We start from the raw sequence: 20014 nt of genomic DNA, 5'->3' as shown, positions 1-20014 counted from the left end.
AAAGAGAGAAATAATGAGAATGAATGTAGAAATTGGGGGATTGATTGACCAGGAAACAACCCAGTATAAACAGCCACTACCAATCCAGGAGGGTCTTCTATAAAGAAATCAGATGCAGTCTCTTGGGAGAACTAATACATTTGGTACATGTGATGGCGACTTGGAATAAAACGCTTCTTAATTCTGTCATTTAATAGAACCATGCTTGGCCTGCTAGCATTTTCTTGCGTGATCACCCTAAATTGAAGCCTTATAGTTAACACCAGACTTCCTAATCTGGCATGCCACTCTGAGAAAAGATCTGTTAGAAAAAAGACAAAGTTATTAAAAAGCAAAAGAAACTCATATTAGCTACCTAAAGCAGTCCTCTCAGCTCTTTATTCTTAAATAAGAAATGGTAGTTAGATATCACCTGAATTATGAAGAAAGCTAGAATAATGAAAAAGACAGATGTAAATTAAAGAAAAACTGACCTCCTTAGGATACAGAAATAATTCTTTAAAACTGTCTCTTAAAAATAAAACAGTGATGTCTTCAAAACAGAATATAATAAAACCTGAAAAACTAATTTTAATCTTCCTTGAGTGGTAAACGATTGCACTCATAAAACATGAAGAATAGACTAGGTGATATAAAGCATTATAGAGCATGAAAATAACTGTTATAAGTTAAAAATATGATTGCAAAAGTTTTAAATCAATTGAAGAGTTGGAAATTAATCTAAATAAAATATCCCAGAATGAAGAGCTAAAATATTAGACACAGAAACTATTTGAAAAAACTTGAGAAACAGATAGCTAGTATAGAACATTCATCATCAGAATTATAGCCCTGGAAAAAGAGTTAAGAAAACAGACAAGAGAAAAATCATCAAAGAAATTACACAAGAAAATCTCACACTGTGGAAGGGAACTACGAGTCTTTAACATAAAAGTGTTCATTGATGAACATGAAAATTGCTACACCTTGTCACATTTATGTGATTTCATGAATGATGAGAAGACTCTGAAACTAAGTTGAAAAATACTTAAACAGAAGATAGGATATGTACAAAGTAAAGCAAAGCAGGCAGGTATCAGTAACATGGAATGCTAAAAGTTAATGAAGCAATACCTTTAAAGTCCTGAGAAAAAATATATTAAATCTAGAATTCTATATTTATCCAAAATATCAATCAATTCAAACATTTAAAATGTTCAAGACTGTCAGCATTTACCATTTGTTTATCTTTTCATAGAAATTTCTTGAAATACTCTAGCAAAATTAGGAAGAAAACCAAGAAAAACAAAGCTCATGAGATCCAGGAAAGTATAGTTATAGCCTAGGAGAGTGGAGAAGTTCTAGGTTAACAGCTTTTGACCACATGACTCTAAGATTGGAGAAGATTATAGCACTTTGGGATTTTTATATTTGGGGGAAAAGATCTTATATACTATGTGATATTTTTGTCAATAGGTATATGATAAATTGAAGCTATGGTGAAGCTTTTTCTTGTTTTGGTTTTTGGTCAAGAAGAAAAAGGAAAGGCGATTAGATTGTTCAGGAAAAATCAAATTTTGTATAGGAAAATATGAAGCAGACTAATATGTGGAATGGTTTGAAGTAAAGGAGTGTAAGAAAAGTAATTTTATTTGACTTATTCCTCACAGCTACTCTGGAATCGAAATAAGCTACAATAAAGTAGAAAGTTCTCAATATGGCAAAGACATGTGAAGTTAGGACATTCATAATAATATTGATACAGACTATTAGTTTTCAACTTTATTAATAAATCTGTACAAAAGCTCAGACAAAATTAAGAATATAGACTATAATGTTGTTTTATGTTGTTTGGTTTTTTTTTTGGTATATTTTTTGCCTCTGAGTCCTTGTGGGATTTTTTTTTTTATTCAAACAGAAAGTCACAAAAATTATAATCATCCTCATCAGTTCACTCAGTCCCATGTAATTAATTTTTTTTTCATCTTGATCTTTTGTTAGCACTTTTATGAATTCATCAGTTTTCCATGATAGTTCTGAAAATGCTTATTCATTCAGTTCAGCAGTATAGTCAGTTAACAGAAACCTGTACTTGTCAGAGTCTTTTCCATGAATTCCTTGAAGATGAGACCCTTTTACAGGAACATTTTTGCGAAAGCATCGGAGTACACCCAGAATATAATGTTAATTTTAATCTTAAAAATATGCAAACAAAGAAATATTTGAGAAAAGATAGAAGGTTAAAAGCAGTGGGAGAAGATGGGATGGAAGGGCATGGGTGATGATATGTCCATCTTACCTTGACAAAACTATTATACTGACTGAGGTTAATGACACAAGAAATAGAGCTGTAAAAATTTTATTCAAAATTACAAAAAAATGACATAAAGGGTGCAATTGTGAGGATGGTTGCTTTTCATTAGAATTTTTATGTACTCTTTAATTTTTATTATTTCCCGGTATTACTATGATAAATTATTAATTTATGTACAATATGGAGAATCAATTTGCTTGCTTTTTATGTTACTTTATCACTATGCAAAAGCAACATTTTTCTCAGTGTAATTATTTCATGATAGCTGGAGGATGGCTCCATTTATAATTGCTCAGAAGTTTTAATCCATTTTATTATCAAAAAATAAAATAAACGAAGGGTGATACGAAAAAACCAAGGCAGACTTAAACTCTAAAACTGATTCTGAAAAGGATTTAAGGGCAAGGGGAAGTGGCTGAATAAATTTACAACGAATGTGAATTTTCAGGCTGCCAATAAATCTGTTAATTATTAGGTAATTCATTGTGAAATATTTAACTTATATGAAAGAAAAGGAAAATTTAAACAATTACTTATATAACAGATGGTTTTAACTCTCTAGTTACAAATCTTATCTCTTTCTTGCTCCCGTATTTATAATCTCTTTTCGAATGTACTGTTAAGACAATTTCTTATTAAAAATAGATTGAGTAACATATGCCTCCTAATATATGAGTTTACAAAGTCAGTTGTAGTTGTATTATCACAGAGCTTTTTACATGTCTGTAATAAGACTTACAGTCTTATTTAGATGGCAATATTAAACACATTCGTAACATTTAGGTACAAATATTTTAGGGATACAATGTGAAAAATTCTGCAGAGTTTTCATTTTGATGTTTCATTTCAGTACGCTGGCTGTCATTACGTACGTGACAAGCTTTGAGCTCTAGAGCTTAACAAAAGATGTGGGAAAACGAGAGAGTCAATGAAAAGGATTAAAGAATTGACAAGATAATAGCTGGATATAGAAATTGGGGTTTAGTTTGGCAAAAATGATTTTTGGAGAAATAACTAGTCATTTGTGCCATTTTAACAGGGTGACTGTGTAAGTCACACTAAGGGAGTAGGGTTGGGGGGTTAATTTCTCCATCCTTAAAATTAAAGGATTATTTTAGAAAATCTTTACGATCTCTTCCATATATAAAATTGTGTAATTCTAGGAAGCATTAGCACAGAAAAGGTATTGTCTTACAATATTTTAAATTGAAGCAAGAAAAGGATAGGCTACATATTGCAAAGCAAAAAAAAAAACAACTGTTAACTTAGTTATATTCTTTTAAAAGAATCTCTTTACAGATTTTTGTAACAACAGGTAGCTAATTTGTGTGGGGAAAATGTCTACTTATATGTCGGGACAGAGTGGGCTGAGTCCACTTTAAAAATTGATACCTAATCTTAGAAATCTAAGTTCTAAAGAAACGAAAGCCAGCCACAGCTTCAGTCATGGTACCATTTGCTTTAAACAGTCCAGACTCACAGACCTTCTCCTGGTTCTACGTGTTCTTCATCAACCCTCCCACCTTCACAGGATCTTTGCACACGCTGTTGCCTCCATTTAGAATATTTTTCCATCACCTTTTAAGTCTGCTCATCCTGAAGGTCTCAGTTTAAGCATCATTCCTCCCTTGGACATTCCTTAACTCTCCTCATTACATCAAACTGCCCTAATATGAACTCTTTTAGCAGCAAAATATCTCCTCTACAAAGTACATGTCAAGGTTGGAATTTTCATGTCATTTGTGTACATACTTGGATGTGTTCTGTCTCCTTCTTCTGTTCTCTAACTCCATGAGTGTAGGGACAAATTAGGGTTTGATCTTAGTTGCATTCCCAGTGTTCTGAGACAGACACTGGTACAAAGACGGCACAAAACACAGATGTTGAATGAAGGAATGGATATTTTTAAACCTCTATCCATAATTTTGGAGGTCCTAGCTCTCTTTGCAATATCATTATTTTCTAGAATTCTCATTCTGAGGATTGATAAAGTTCTTTATAAACTCACAATTTCTTCCTTCACTTTTACTCTCAGATGGTAGGTAATCCTTATTAATATTCAGGAAATAAATGGTTAGAATAATGAGACAGTGGGAAGGGCAATGCCATATAATACAAAAAATATCAGATATTAGAAAGACATAGGTTCCAGTCCAAAATATGACATATTAGCTTTGTCCTTTGTTCCTTGTTTATCTGTAAAATAGAATTAATAATATTTGCCTTACCTGCTATGCTGGATGGTTTTATGCATAAAGATGAAATACTTCCAAATTTTATTGTTTTTCTGTGGTTTATTAAACTGTGTATATCTATCTAAATATAACCAGGAAAAACAATAAGCAAATCATGAACAGTTATGTATTATTAGAGCTCTTTCAATTGTAAGTAATGCAAATGAAATTCAAATAGGCTTAAGAAAAAAGGTACTGTATTAACTCATTCAAACTGAAAAGTTCAAAAGAGATTTGAGCACAACTGGATTCAAAGGCTTAAATGAGCTCTTAGGCTTCACGGGTACTCTGCTTCCATTGTGTTAGCTTTAGTTTCAGGTAGGACCACCACATATGTTGACTAAGATGGCCACATGGAAATCCACTGCCTACCAGGTTAGCATCCCCAGCTGGAAAAAAAAAAAATCTTCCTTAATTGCTGCCTCAAACCTCCCAACATTCACTGGCCTGTCTTGCCTCATACTGTTCCCTGAACCAATCATTTTGAGATTTGATTAGATAGGCCTGAGACAAACACGCTTTTGTTGAGTAAAGGGTAGGGTACGTCATACCCACACTTGGATTGAATTGCGGAGGATTGAATTGAGTTTTCTACAGGAAAAACAGTGGGCTCTTTGGGAGGATGGAATACTAAGAAGGCAAAAGAAAATATGCCTCCAATATTTATCTTGTTACTAGGATTACCTATAATCTGTTAACTGCTTTTTGCTTCTCTATGTTTTTCAATAATTCTACAATAATCGTGTACTGTGTGGGCAGTAACAAAAATATAAATGAGATACTGTATATAATAGTGTGCTCTAAACTCTAGGGAGCTATATAATGAAAGGGATTATTAAGAAGACTGGATTTTTTTTCAAATGGAAGAAACAGGGTAAGCAAAAACCTCAACCAAAACACCTTTAATCCCCATTTTAGACTTGAGAATGTTTTTGTAATTTTTTTTTATATGCTTGACCTAAGAAAAGAATTTGAGATGGTTTTTCCAGCATAAAGCTGTCATTGCCTCTTAAGGAAGATTTGGTCTATTTGCTGTGAATGCCAGTGAATAACTGTGGCTTCTTATGATAACTCAGCACCTATTTCTCTACACGCTTTATGGCTTAAGGGAGCATTTTCTCATTTTTTCATATATTTCCAGTCGTGTTCTATTATTTTATCTTTGGCACTGCAGACTGGTGGTAGATGGAACCCACGTATGGCTCTTAGAGTTGGTAGAGTCTAGATGCAAAGTGGGTCTCAACACTGTCATTTGGCTTTCCATGAATGTGTTTTATTTAGCCCATCATACTGAGAGAAACAATCTAAGTGATTATTTTCAACTGAAAGTTGTTGTTATGCTTGTTCTTTTCTCACCCCCTCATCTTTTGCAGTTTTTTCAAAGGACTCAGCTTTAGAAGGGTTCTGTGTATGATAAACTCTCTTAGGTCAGGTTACCCAGGAAACAGACTAGGAGACAGAGATTTGCGTGCACAAGGTTTTTTGGGGAGTGCCTTTCGAGCAGCACCTACCAGGGAGGGATGAAATAAGATCATGCAGAGGAAAAAGTTGTACTGTGATGTTGTGAGAACAAAGCCTGATTCTGTGGGGAGCTGTGGAGCTGCAGTGACCCTTCAGACTTGTCCTGAATTCCGGCAAGGCGGCTGGACTTTTGTACCCAGCACAGACCAGTCACTGAATGTGGGGGCCCCTGGGACAGAAGCGCAGTGGGGGTGAGGGAGCCCCTGTGAATGAGGGCAGTTCTTGAGCAGGTCTCTTCTGTGAGTGTTCAGTAGCCAACAAGTTCTGGCAGCTGAGGAAATAAGAACTTTTGTCCTTTAGGACAAAAGTGATTTAAATGGTTTTCCTCCTCTCTTTAATGTATTTAAGTTTCGTTTGTAATGTCTGTGATTTTTTGCATTTTGATTATTATGCATCTATGCATGTTTTCCTTAGAATTTATCCTATTTGGAATTTACTGAGTTTCTAGATTCTATAAATTTATGATTCCCACCAAATTTAGTATATTTTGAAATGTTATTTCTACAAATACACTTCTGCCCTAAACTCTTATTCTCTTCTTCTAGGACAACAATGTAACTTACTTTACACCTTTTATATATGTATGTGTATATGTATATATGTATATGTGTGTATAGATATAGATATAGATATAGATATAGATATAGATATACACATTCTGGTTTTGAGCCCATTCAGTGAACTATTTATGTAAGTAAGATAGTGTACTTTTTACTTTTAAAATTTTCATTTAGTTATTTTTTTAACATCTTTATTGGAGTGTAATTGCTTCATTTAGTTATTTTTTATAGTTTCATTTTCTACTGATATTTCTCATCTTTACATTCATTTCAGTATATTTGTTATGAAAGTTATAACAAATACTGATCTTTAAAATAGCTGCTGGAAAGTCCTTGTTGGATAATTACAAAATCTGGGTCATCTTGACCTTGGCATCTGTTGTCTTTTCACTTAAAAATGAGTCTCTTTTTCCTATGTCTTTCCATGTCAATTTTGGGTTGTATGTTGGTCATTGTTAATGTTATATTGTATACACTCTGGTTTCTATTATAATCCTCTTGGGAATGTGGATGTTTTTGTTTTGGGAGGCAATCAGTCTGGATACATCTGAACTGTAAGATCTGTCTTGTCTTTGGTGGGTGGTGGTTTAAATTTCAGCTCAGTTCTTTCAGCTTTTACTATGCTGTTTTTTTTGGTTTTGGTTTTTTTTTTTTTTTTTTTTCATCTTGCTCTATTCTCAGTAATTTACACTCACGAGTTGCATTTTTCCTTATCCTCAAGCAATATCATAAATTACCAATTACACATTGACATATCTCAGCTAAATTTTTTACATGTCATTGAACTGAATTTACATTAGGGAAATCTTGTCTCTATTAGATTTATCAGACAGGATAATATTTTAATATTTTTGAAAGCTGGTCCATTAACTTCTACAAATATTTATTTTTTAAGTGATGATACAGAAATTCTGCTTCTAGTAATGACTAACTAGGTTTCAGAACAGCCTTTTTGCTGAGAACAATGAAATAAGCTAGAAAAATATTTAGAAAATTATCTGTTTTAAGACATAAAAAAGGTACCAATACATTGAAAACTTAAAGAGCCAAGAGACAGAAAATGAGGAATACCAAGGGAGGTTATTTCAGTATCTGGAGCCACTTCTACCAGTAAAATTAATGCCAAATGCTAAAGCAATGGTTGAGAGGATAATCAACTGAGCAGAATATGGGCTGTCTTATGTTGCTGGGGAAACTATGGAATTAAGGGCTCTGGGTAAATACCCCGATCTGTCAGTTGGTATCTAAAGGTAGTGCATTCTACGTGTGATATTGAATGGGAACTAAATAAGCTCTCATAATAACTAGTGCTCAGCTTAAAATCATCTCAACTCCTGTGTGGATTATGGCGATGTACCCCCCTGCTTCATGATAACAAAAATAATTCCTCTCTGGAGAAAGATGACATTAGTTAAAGCTTCAAATGATTGATACCAATTTTCTTTACAATGGTAGGCAATGTGGGTGAGCAATAAAAAATAATCAGGCACATATAAAATAAATAAGATACAAGGATGTATTGTACAGGGAATATAACCAATATTTTATAATAAGTATAAATGGAGTATAATCTATAAAATATCAAATCACTATGTTGTACACCTGCAACTAATATAACACTTTAAATCAACTATACTTCCATAAAAAACAATCAGGTGCAAAACATCAAGAACCGGCCAAAAACAAGAAAAAAAAGCCAAGAGAACAACCACATATTAGAGTTATAAACTATAGCTTAATTAATATGTTCAGAAATTGTGACAAGATGGAGAATTTTAGCAGAGAACTGGAAATTTTAAAAGATGGGAATTCTAGAACTTAAGTAATAAAATGAGTGGTTAAGATCTCAACAGTGGAGATTCTATTAAACTAAGTGGTTGGGTTTATCAACAGACTAGATACAGCTGAAGAAAGAAGAAGCTGGAAAATAAGTCAAAAGAAAATATTCAAACTGAAGGTGAAGCTCCAAAAGGATAGAAAATTTAGAGAACATAATGGATATTTAGAATACAGTACAAATGTCTAACAAATATGTAATTGGAGTCTTAAAAGTGGACAAAAGAGTGAATTGGGCAGAAACAATAGTTGAGAATATTGAGACTAAGAATGTTAAAAAAACTGAATGGAGTGTTCAAGGCAGAGGTTCAAGAAGTGCTATAGGGGCTTCCCTGGTGGCAAAGTGGTTAAGAATACGCCTGCCAATGCAGGGGACACGGGTCCGTGCCCCGGTCCGGGAAGATCCCACATGCCGCGGAGCGGCTAGGTCCGTGAGCCACAACTACTGAGCCTGCGCGTCTGGAGCCTGTGCTCCGCAACAAGAGAGGCCGCCACAGTGAGAGGCCCGCGCACCGCGATGAAGAGTGGCCCCCGCTCGCCGCAACTAGAGAAAGCCCTCGCACAGAAACGAAGACCCAACACAGCCAAAAATAAATAAATAAATAAATAAATTTTAAAAAAAGAAAAAAAAAAGAAGTGCTATAAAACCAAAGAAACATAGATACAAAGAAAAATATGAGATATGTCATATTGCTGAAAACAAAAGATAAATAATAAATCACAAAAGCAGTCATAAATCTGTAGATTCAACTCAGTCCCAATCAAAATTCCAGCAGTATTTTTTGAAGAAATTCATGAACTTATTCTAAAATTAAAATGCAATTGCAAATGATATGTATATTTATATAAAATATAATAAAATATATGTTTATATAAGAGCATGTATATTTTTTTCTTAATGAACAAAGTTGAAAGACATATTACCTGCTATTGAGAACCACTATAAAGCTACGTTAATTAAAACTGTAGTATCAGTATAAGGAATAACAAATAGATCAGTAGACCCAAAGGGAGTTGAGATATAGACCTATATATACAGCCAGCTATTTTAAACTAAGGTGTGAAATTAAATCCATGGGATAGGAAAGTTTTTTAAACAAATAATGCTGAATCAATTCCATATATCACTCCAAGATTAAATTAATTCAAGATAGATCAAAGGCCTACATCTAAAATCTACAACCATAAATCTGTAGGAAAATGTCTTTGTTATCTTGAGTAGGCAAAGATTTATTGGACAGACACAAAAAAGCACTAGTCATTACAAAAACGGATAATATGAACTTTATCAATGTTAAAGATAAAACTTCTATTTATGAAAGAAATTAGGAAAATGAATAGGCAAGTCACAGACTGAAACAAAATATTTACAATGCATAAATCTGAGAAAGGACTTTTATCTAGAATATATAAAGAACTTCTACTTATCAATGTTATAAAGACAGATTACTCAATAACAAGGGTAAAACTTTTGAACAGACACTTCTCAAAAGGAGATATAAGAATGATCAATAAGCACAAGCATGTAAAAAAATGCTTAACATCATTATCAGAAAATTAAAACCACAATCATATATCATTTTACACCCACTGCAATGGATATATCCGTTAAGAGTGACAATGCTAATTGTTGGCAAAGATGTGGAGCTACTATAACTTTCACAAATGCTGGTAGGAAGGTTAAATTGTTCAAATACTTTGCATAACTGTTTGGCAGTTTCTTGTCAAATTAAATATACATTCTATCTCACACCCTGAGAATTCCATTCTAGGTATTTACCCAAGATAAATAAAAACCTCTGTCTGCAAAAGATTTATAAAAAATGTTCATCATAACCTAATTTGAAACAACTCAAATGCTCATCCACAAGGAGAATGGAATAAACAATCTGTGGTATATTCATACAATGGAATATTGCTTGACAACGAAAAGGAAATTAATAATGCTGACACATGCCATGACGAATGTTATAAACACAACGTCGAGCACACAATGTTGAGCAAAAGAAGCCACACATAAGTGATTTTACGCTGTAGGATTTTACTTATTTGAAGTCCAAGAAGAGAACTATAGTGACAGAAATCAGGACAGCAATTCTTAAGGTGAGAGTATGAAATTCAATGGAAAAAGGCAAGAGAACTTTCTGGGATAATGGAAATATTCTATATATTTTGCTTTGGATAGTAGTTACATGGGTAAATAAATTTGTCAAAACCCATCGACACTTATGTGCCTTTTGTTGCATGTATACTATACCTCAATAAAACAGGAACCCAGTGAGATGTCACTACATATAAAAAATGGCTAAAATTCAAAACAAAGTAAACATGGTAATACTAATGAGGGGCTTATGGACCCATGGAAACATCCAAGCAGTGCTTGCAATAGCATAAGTTAGCACTATCAGTTTGGAAACCTAAAGGATGAGCTCCACAGTGCTTTGACTCAGCAATTCCACTCCTAGTTATATTCCAAAAATACATAAGTAGAAAAGCTGGTCCAGGCTATTTATAACAATACACTATTTTAATGGCAAAACTTGTGGTATATACATTAGAGCAATGAAAATTACTACTACATGTAACAACATGGAAGAAAATCTCACAACCATAATAATTTGTGAAGGAAACCCCAAAAGAAAGTATACATATTGTGTGAGTCCATTTATAAAAGCTTCAAAAATGATTATAAATTTCTGTATGCATTTTTGTGTTTGTATTTATTTCAGTTTCAGAAAGTGCATTATAAAAGAGAGAAGGTAGAGGCTGTGCTGAAGGATGGGTTTGGGGTAAAGAGGAAGAGGAGACTTGGATGAGAAGCAAGTACTTTATATTTAATTGCCATTTCTATTACCAGAAGAACATAGTATCTCTTTTATACTTATGTTCAACTTTTTCTTCATTGATTTTTACTATATTCATCCCAGAAAAAAGTCACAAATCTTTAGCCATTGAAATTTTTTTTTGTTCTCTTCCATATGCACTCTGCATTACAATTTTTAAAGTTCACCAGTGCTATGGGAATGTAAGTTGGTACAGCCACTGTGGAAAACAGTATGGAGGTTCCTCAGAAAACTAAAAATAGAACTACCATATGATCTATCAATCCTACTCCTGGGCGTATATCCAGACAAAACTATAATTCAAAAAGATAAATGCACCCCAAAGTTCATAGCAGCACTATTCACAATAGCCAAGACATGGAAACAACCTAAGTGTCCATCGACAGATGAAGGGATAAAGAAGATGTGGTACATACAATGGAATACTACTCATCCATAAAAAAGAACAAAATAATGCCATTTGCAGCAACATGGATACAACTAGAGATTATCATACTAAGTGAAGTAAGTCAGAAAGAGAAAGACAAATACCATATGTTATCACTTATATATGGAAGCTAAAATATGACACAATGAACCTATCTATGAAACAGAAGCAGAATCATGGACATAGAGAACAGACTTGTGGTTGCCAAGGAGGAGAGGGTTGAGGGAGGGTTGGAGTGGGAAGTTGGGGTTAGCAGATGTAAGCTTTTATATATAAGAATGGATAAACAACAAGGTCCTACTGTATAACACGGAGAGCTATATTCAATATCCTATGACAAACCATAATGGAAAAGAATATAAAAAAAGAATGTGTGTGTGTGTGTGTGTGTGTGTGTGTGTGTGTGTAACTGAATCACTTTGCTGTATAGCAGAAATTAACACATTGTAAATCAACTGTACTTCAATAAAAAAATAAAGTTCACCAATGCCGTATTACCTTATTATCTTGCTGAATATTTTATGCATAGACACTTCTTTCTGTATTTGCTTTCACAACTTGGCAGGTTTTTCATTGACTTCCAAATGCTAGCTTTCTGCTGAGACTAATACCTTTTGCAAGTCTGTTAGACCCCTATCAGCTTTTGTAAAGTACATTGACCTTTGTGATTGCACTGTTAAACAGCATGATTAACATACACATTTTTGAAATTAGCACATGAACGGGCTCTAAAAGAAGTCATAATATAATTAGATTATTAATCTGTTTCATTTATGCATATTATTTACTTATAAAAACATGATTGCCTCAAATTATTGCGCAAACCCAATTTTGTTCTATTGTGCCATTCGAAAATTTCAGTGTGAATAACTGCTTTATAAAAAATAAATAACCTGATTAGGAGGATGGGTTAATTAGATATTTACATGATTCTAAGCATTTTTCTTCTGAAACTCCAGTATTTTAACCATGACAACAATATAGGATTTTGAAAAATCAAGATTTTTCCTTTTATAGATCCTTTCATGTATACATTCTGTCTGGGAAAAGTAAATTCTGTCTTAAATATGTGCATTTACAGACAAATGCAAATGTAATTGGCAAACAAATGTGAAATGTGTTTATAGAAAATACAGCAGCTATAATTTAATTAGTACCTACTGTATTATGGCGCCACTTAGACCATTTTCATATATTATTTTATATTGAGTGTAATTTTCACTGCAAAGCTCTATAATATATCATCTCTATATTCTATTCCTTTTTGCAGATGAGTAAACTAAGTCTTAGGGAGGTAAAATGACTTGAACAAAACATATATGACTGTAGTGATTCCCATTGTTACTGTTCATGGCTTTCCATGGTTCACAATGATGTGCTCAAGGGTTTGGCCATTCCAGGCCCCACCTGTTCATCCATAGAGAGAAAGGTCATCAAGTAGCTCAGTGTAGTGGTTGGAAAGCTCTCAACCGATAAGTGGTAGAGGTATTTCTTAATAAGGTAAAAAATATGAAATGAATATTAACATAATGGACACCCTGGCTCATGGCAGAGGTAATATCAGTGGAGAAATAGTTTTGTTGGAGTAGTTTAGTTTGAGCTGCATAAAACTGTAGATCTCACATTTTGCTAAATCATTCCTAACCCCAAACACTGCACTCAAGTACATGAAAACATGTCTTCTACCTCTGCTCGCTTCCCTTTTTAATGCCCCTCCCATTACCAGCCCCCCACCTCTCTGTTCTGGGTACCTGATTATTCTGCATTCCATTCAGAGCCTATGGATTGTGCCTACTCTTCTAGATTCTTCCTCCTCCTCCCTCACAAAATGTTCCTGTCAGGTATCACATATCTTCAAAATTTTGATGTCTGATAAACATATCATAATAGAGCTTTCATTATGTTTTGAGCATTTGTAAAAATACCTTGTCCTTGTGACTATCCTCTTGCAAGTGACAATAACCCATCTCTAAACAGCTTAAGCAAAAACTGAACTTATTAACTTCAACTAACTGAAAAGTTACGGTGGTTCTTCCATTAGGTAGCACTTCACTCTTGGACTTAAATGATGCCCTTTGGGATTTGTCTTTCTGAGTCCCCTAACTCTGCTCTTTGTGCTGACTGCACCTTCAGACAGACTCTGCCTTTTTGGAGCAAATATACTTAAAGCTCCAGGGTTACCCATGAGCAGCTGGGCATCCTCAGTGGAAAGAGAATGCATTTCTTCTAAGAGTGGTAAAGAAAGACCTGTCTCCAGCTGGTTTGTTTGTCACATGCTGACTGCTGGAACAGATTGCCACCTCATGGTGACACAGTTTTCTCCTTGGATGGATGCTTGGTCGAGAAAAAATATATCGAACTCACTCAGTATATTTTCAAACAAGCCTTAAGGCAGTCTTATCAAGACATATGTAACTGTAGGATCAGTGAAAGCATTCCTATTTGCATTTTAGCAGTTTCAGTACCAGGAAATTGACATTCCAGGAGTGTAATTTACAGATATGAGGGCTGATGCAAATGCTCCTTTGGAGTATTTGGAATTGGAATGGGGGGCACAACTTCTTTCTGTAAGTGGAGCAACATGCAGAAATGAATGAATTGTTCTTAGTAAGATCTTAACTGGGAGATATGATTCTCTCATCCACATTGCAACCCTGTTTTCCTTGTCAACAGCTTTCTTGTGCTGACTTTAAAATATTCTAAGGATTGTAGTTTGTTTTGCTTTTCTGCTAGCCAAAAATGTGTTCCTCCTTTGAGGGGGATTATATTCTGCTCTGGCTTGGGGTGAACACATACATTTTCAAATTCATGGCTTTACTCTTGAGTTTGTTGAAAATATGAAAATTCTTAAGGTTTGTGTGCCTGACAGTGAAACATTATGGTGCATGATGAAACATGACTAGTTTATTTAAATAGCACAAGTGAAATGTCTGCAGCAACTTGCACACCATAGAGATATTTCTCAGTGGTATACCCTAATGCCTAATATGTCTCATGTAACTGCTGGAAATTTGATCAGGGATTCCCTGTGCAGTCTAGAGTTTAGGATAAAGTATCAGAACTAGAATTTCACATCTAAAATATCCTCCTTCCACCCAATCAGGGAAGGTTGGAGTAATGAGTCTGCGTGTAAAAAACGGAAACATTATCCCTAGAGTTTAATTCAGAATCAGGGAAAATACAGTATGCTCTTCCATTAAGCAAATAGCCTTCTTTATTGAAAGTGGGTCATCCAGAGCCCAAGCTGCTTAAGGAAAACAGATGAAACACAGTAATTCCAAGAACAGACCAATAAAGGCCAAGTGCCCAGTTAATCTTTCAAAGGACAAGTCCCTCAGTAGCCATGAATGCCTGTTAAGAGTTGAACATGTCTAATTTATATATGACTCCAGGGTCAACATGATTTAATGGGAGGGGAACAAGGTATATATAATTTGTAGAAACCAATGCAAGGGAAACTGTTAAGGAAAGTTTTAAGGTTTAAAAGATTTTAAGGAAACTTTTCAAGAAAAAGTACATGTCATAGCCTCCAATTGACAGTTGCCCCAAAGAGAGTAAATGAAAAGGTTTCAGCTCATTAACTCCTTTTTTAAAGGTCTAAATAGAAACAATATAAAGTAAGATGCCCTAAAGCAGTAGAGGACACTTCTGGCATCTCAACTGTTCTGGAGCAGCTTGCCTGATAAACACGTCATTACTGCATTTTCAAAGGTCAGTTTGAGGTATGATATCACATTCTTTTTATAGCATGAGAAATTCAATATGTATTCATAAAATATTAGTTTCCTTCCCAGTGATTTACAAACTAGGAGAAAAATTTCTGGGTTTTTGGAATTTATCTTTAAACATTCAAATCCTCCTTGAAGCATGCATGCCATATTCTAGAACATGGCAACCTTTTTCTGTAGAGGACTAATAGCAAATATTTTCAACCTCTGGGGATAGATCGTCCCAGTAGAAACTGTTTAACTCTGCCATTGTAGTGCAAAGGCAGCAATAAGCAATATGTAAATTAATGTGCATGGCTATGTTCTGATAAAACTTTACTGACAAAAACAGGCATCAGGCTGGATTTGAACGATAGACCATCTTTTGCCAAACCTTACTGTAGAAAATTGTTTAGGTAAGTGGTAACTTAATGACTGGCTGTAGAGGTTGGTGGGTTGCAGGCATATGAACAGCCAAGTTTCAGATGACTGGTTAGTGACGTCCCAGTATGACTTTGAATAATTCTGATATCACTAGTAACTGATATAACTCATAATTCTGATATAACTAGTAAGAGCTGTGGATGGTTCTCATGTTCTGATTGTTAATAACTCTTCTGGAAACACTGATTTCTAATTTTCTGTGTACACACACATACACATCCATACATGTACATATCTATTGTGAAAATCATTTTTTGGAACACTGTCGTATTTTGGAAATAAGGTATCTGAATTATTTAAGACACTATGATACTGATTTTGTCACAGATCAGTTATGGACATTATTAGTCAACCATATTCTACTGTACTCTTCTCTTGTTACAAACAACCATCATTTTTTGAAGCCACGTAATGAAGTTATTTTACTTTGCAGCTTCTGTTTTCTTGTATTCTCTGAAAATAAGATATCAAGTTAGTTCTTATGGAAGCAGTATAGTGGTTAAGAGTCTTAAGAACCTGAACTGGGAAATCAGATAAATCCATATTGTATTTTAGCTCTGCCTTTTATTAGCTTTAGGGATTCTGTGCAAGTGACATCACTTTTTTGAGCCTCTGCTTCTTCATCTGTATGTAAGATAAAGTAGATAACAAGTGTACAGCATTTAGCACAATCCCGGATGTATAGGAAATGCTCAATAATTTACAGCTATTATTATCTTTAGTAAGATGGGGAAACCACTTTGTCACTTACCATTATGTCTTTACTGTTAATATTTTTCTTGATAAGGTGGATGACTACTGTTTTTTGCTTGCCAAATATTCATTCTCGATTCTTATAGTAATTTTACTGGATTTTCCTTGTGGTTTCTAGGTGTTTAAAAGTGAGGCTGCCTTCATCTCTGGTTCAAAGTATAGGCATATGGCCTATCTTGGCCATAGGACTGCTTCAAATGTGGCACATGGCCCTTTCTGGCCCATGAGATTTAATTCTGGGACATCCGTCTGGGAAAGTGAAGATGAGCGTGTAAGCCTAGAGCTTTGCCAGCAGGCAAAGATATTTGCCTGAAGCCATACCACCCATGAACTTTTGTGCGTATCACTAAATATTTTGTTGTTGGTTTTTTTGCTTTATCCATTTTGAAATGGGTTTCTGTCACTTGTAACTGAATAAGTCCTAACCAGTACAGCTAATTATTTTACATTTGCTAGCAGGACAGATTCTATCAGCTAATTGGCGTCTGAATTTTCTTATTTTTATTTTTTTATTTTTTATTTTTGTGTAGAATAGCACATATGATTGACCAGCTTTCTTTTCTTTTTTTTCTTTTCTTTCTTCCTTCCTTCCTTCCTCCCTCCCTCCCTCCCTTTCTTTCTTTCTTTCTTTCCTTCTTCTTCTCTCTCTCTTTCATTCTTTCATTTTTTTACCTTGGGGACCAAAATTCAAAGTAATCAAGTGGCAGGACCTAAACCTGTTATAAAGATCAAACATTTTATTTTGCCAGCTGAGATAATGGAGTTCTTGATAAGACTTCCTTTGAGAACAAAAATCAAAGAGTATTAACTCTGGGGGAGGGGTAATGCTAAAGACCAACAGCCCCTTTTTCCCATAAGGGAACACCTTGTCCTATGAGATATGTCCTAAAGTGACCTGCCCAAGGTCCCATAATTAGTTACAGAATAGGATTAGAATTCAGGTTTCCTATCCATACAGGACTTCGCTTTTGATGTGCATTTATATGTTTAGCAAGCCATCTTGTCTGTGCTACATGAACCCGAATTAGTAAGATTTCTTGGATAAAAACAAGGAATAAAAAAAAGAATTAAAAAAACCCCAAAAAACAAGGAATAGCCACAGATATATTTCTTTTGTACATAAAGCCTAATTATACCTGTAAAAATAATAGCATCTGTTTAAATGCAGGTAATAGTTTAATATAGCTGTCAAAATGTGTTAACATTTCAAGTACTTGGGGTGCTTTGGATGGCTCTATAGCTGCTAGCATTTAACATACGTATTGCTTAAAGCTTTGCATGGGGTATCTTTGGACTCAGATTCAAAGTAAATAGGAGATGACTTTGGAATAATAACAGAGGGACTTTGGGAAGTCACTTAACCTCAGTGAGCCTCAGTTTCCTCATTTGTAAAGCATTTATAATATTAGTAACTTTAGCTTAGTAATAATGTAGGTAAAGATCAAATGAGACAATATCTGTGAAGTATGTAGCACTGGGCATGGCATATAGTGTCTTAGTCTGCTCATGCTGCCATAAAAAATACCACAGACTGTGTGGCTTGTACAACAAAAATGTATTTCTCTCAGTTCTACAGGCTGGAAAGTCCAAGATCAAGATCAAAATGCCAGTCAAATTGATTTCTAGTGAGAGCTGTCTTCCTGACTTGTAGATGGCTGCTTTCTCACTCTGTCCTCACATGGCCTTTCCTCCATGCTTCTGTAGACAGAGAGAGAGAAAGAATGTGTATGTGTGTGTGTGTGTCTGTGAGAGAGAGACAGAGACACAGAGAGAGAGAGAGAAAGAGAGATATCTTTCTATTATCATACCAGTAATCCCATCATGAGAATCCCACCCTATTAAAGAAAAAATTATTGTGACCCTTGTTAAAGTGGTAAGGCAAGCTGTATTCAGGATTATCAGGCTAGGTATGAGGGCTACTGCAATGGGGTTTTTGAAGTAAGAGAGGTGGCTCAACTCTAAATACAGTGAGGAATGGTGGGAATTTGTAGCCAAGGATCAGGGTGGGGGTCAGTAGACGGAAAATCGCTAAGAAGAAACATCAGGGGTAAGAGAGGATTCTAGCTAAATGAACCTAACAGGGTTCTTGCTTAAGGGGCCAGGGAGATCAGATGTCACCTGGGGTAAGGGGGGGAAGAGGAACCCAATTAGCTATTGAGGGTGATCAGATATTGAGGTGGGAAATTCTGGCTAAATTGACTTAGCAGGACTCTTGCTAAAATTGTACAATGCAGAGGTAGAAAGAGTAGGACAAAAGTTGAGGCCCAGTTGGGAAGAGGATCAAAGGAACCTGACTAAAATTTGGTCAAGGAGAGACACTTTGTCAAATCTCATGACCTCATCTGACCCTCATAGCCCACAAAGGCCCTCTCTCCCAATACCATCACATTGAGGGTTAGGGCTTCCACATATGAATTTTGAGAGGATACATTCAGTCCTTAATGATTAGTAAGTGTTCATTTTAAGATTATTATCATTTTGTTATCCTAGTCTTTCTTTAGCTCAAATATTAAACCTGAGCCTAGGTTAGCTATTTGGAAGTTTTTTCTATCCTCCCACATGTTATAATGCTTTGTTTAGAAGTCTGGGATTTTGGTGAGCTTCCTCAGGTATTTTGTCATGTAACAGACTGTGTAATAAAAGTGGAGTGGAGCATGTGTCTGAAATGGGTAACAACCACAAGTTGATCTATTTGTATGATAATAGTACAGTTAAAAATAAATAGGCAACCATACTTCTGAAAAATAGAACTACAATTTCAGGAAGCTAGTGAGTTCATTAGTTTCTTTTAACAATCTAACAAGTAACATTTCACCGGGAACCCTAAAAATGATAATTAAGCTTTTTGCGTCACAGCCTGTATTCTGTTGGTATGATATGTAGCAATCCTACTCACAACAGCAAGACATTAGAGAGGGATAGTACAGGGGAAAGGATGGGAAGGGAAGACAGCAGGGCAATACCTGGAAATCATGTTTGGAAAGAACTGTAAGACAATCTTTTTCCCCCCAAATGTAAAGCATTTGATTGGAACCAGGTGGTGTGTATATTTCACTGAGTTCCTAAGGGGACTTGAGGAGATCTCATGAAATTGAGGCCCAAATTGGTACCAGGCAATATCCTCATCTCTTCAGTCATTCTCTATATTGGAATTTTCTCTGTGCTTTTCACCCCATTCAAAGTAGCAAATGATTAATAGGATTCCATTAAAAGGTCAGTTACCTTTTAGAATTATGGTTCTCAAACTTTAATATGCATACAGGTCACCTAAGAATCACCTTCAAATGCAGTGTGGGACTTGACATTGTGCATTTCTAACTAGCTCTCAGGGGATGTCTGCCACGCTGGGGTCTGCAGACCACACTTTGAGCAGCTGTGCCAATAGAACTCTCTGGG

This window comes from Balaenoptera acutorostrata, chromosome 10, assembly GCF_949987535.1.
Source record: "Balaenoptera acutorostrata chromosome 10, mBalAcu1.1, whole genome shotgun sequence".
Classification (NCBI taxonomy): Eukaryota; Metazoa; Chordata; class Mammalia; order Artiodactyla; family Balaenopteridae; genus Balaenoptera; species Balaenoptera acutorostrata.
The sequence above is the reverse complement of the archived record's forward strand: the minus strand, read 5'-3'. Positions refer to the sequence as shown.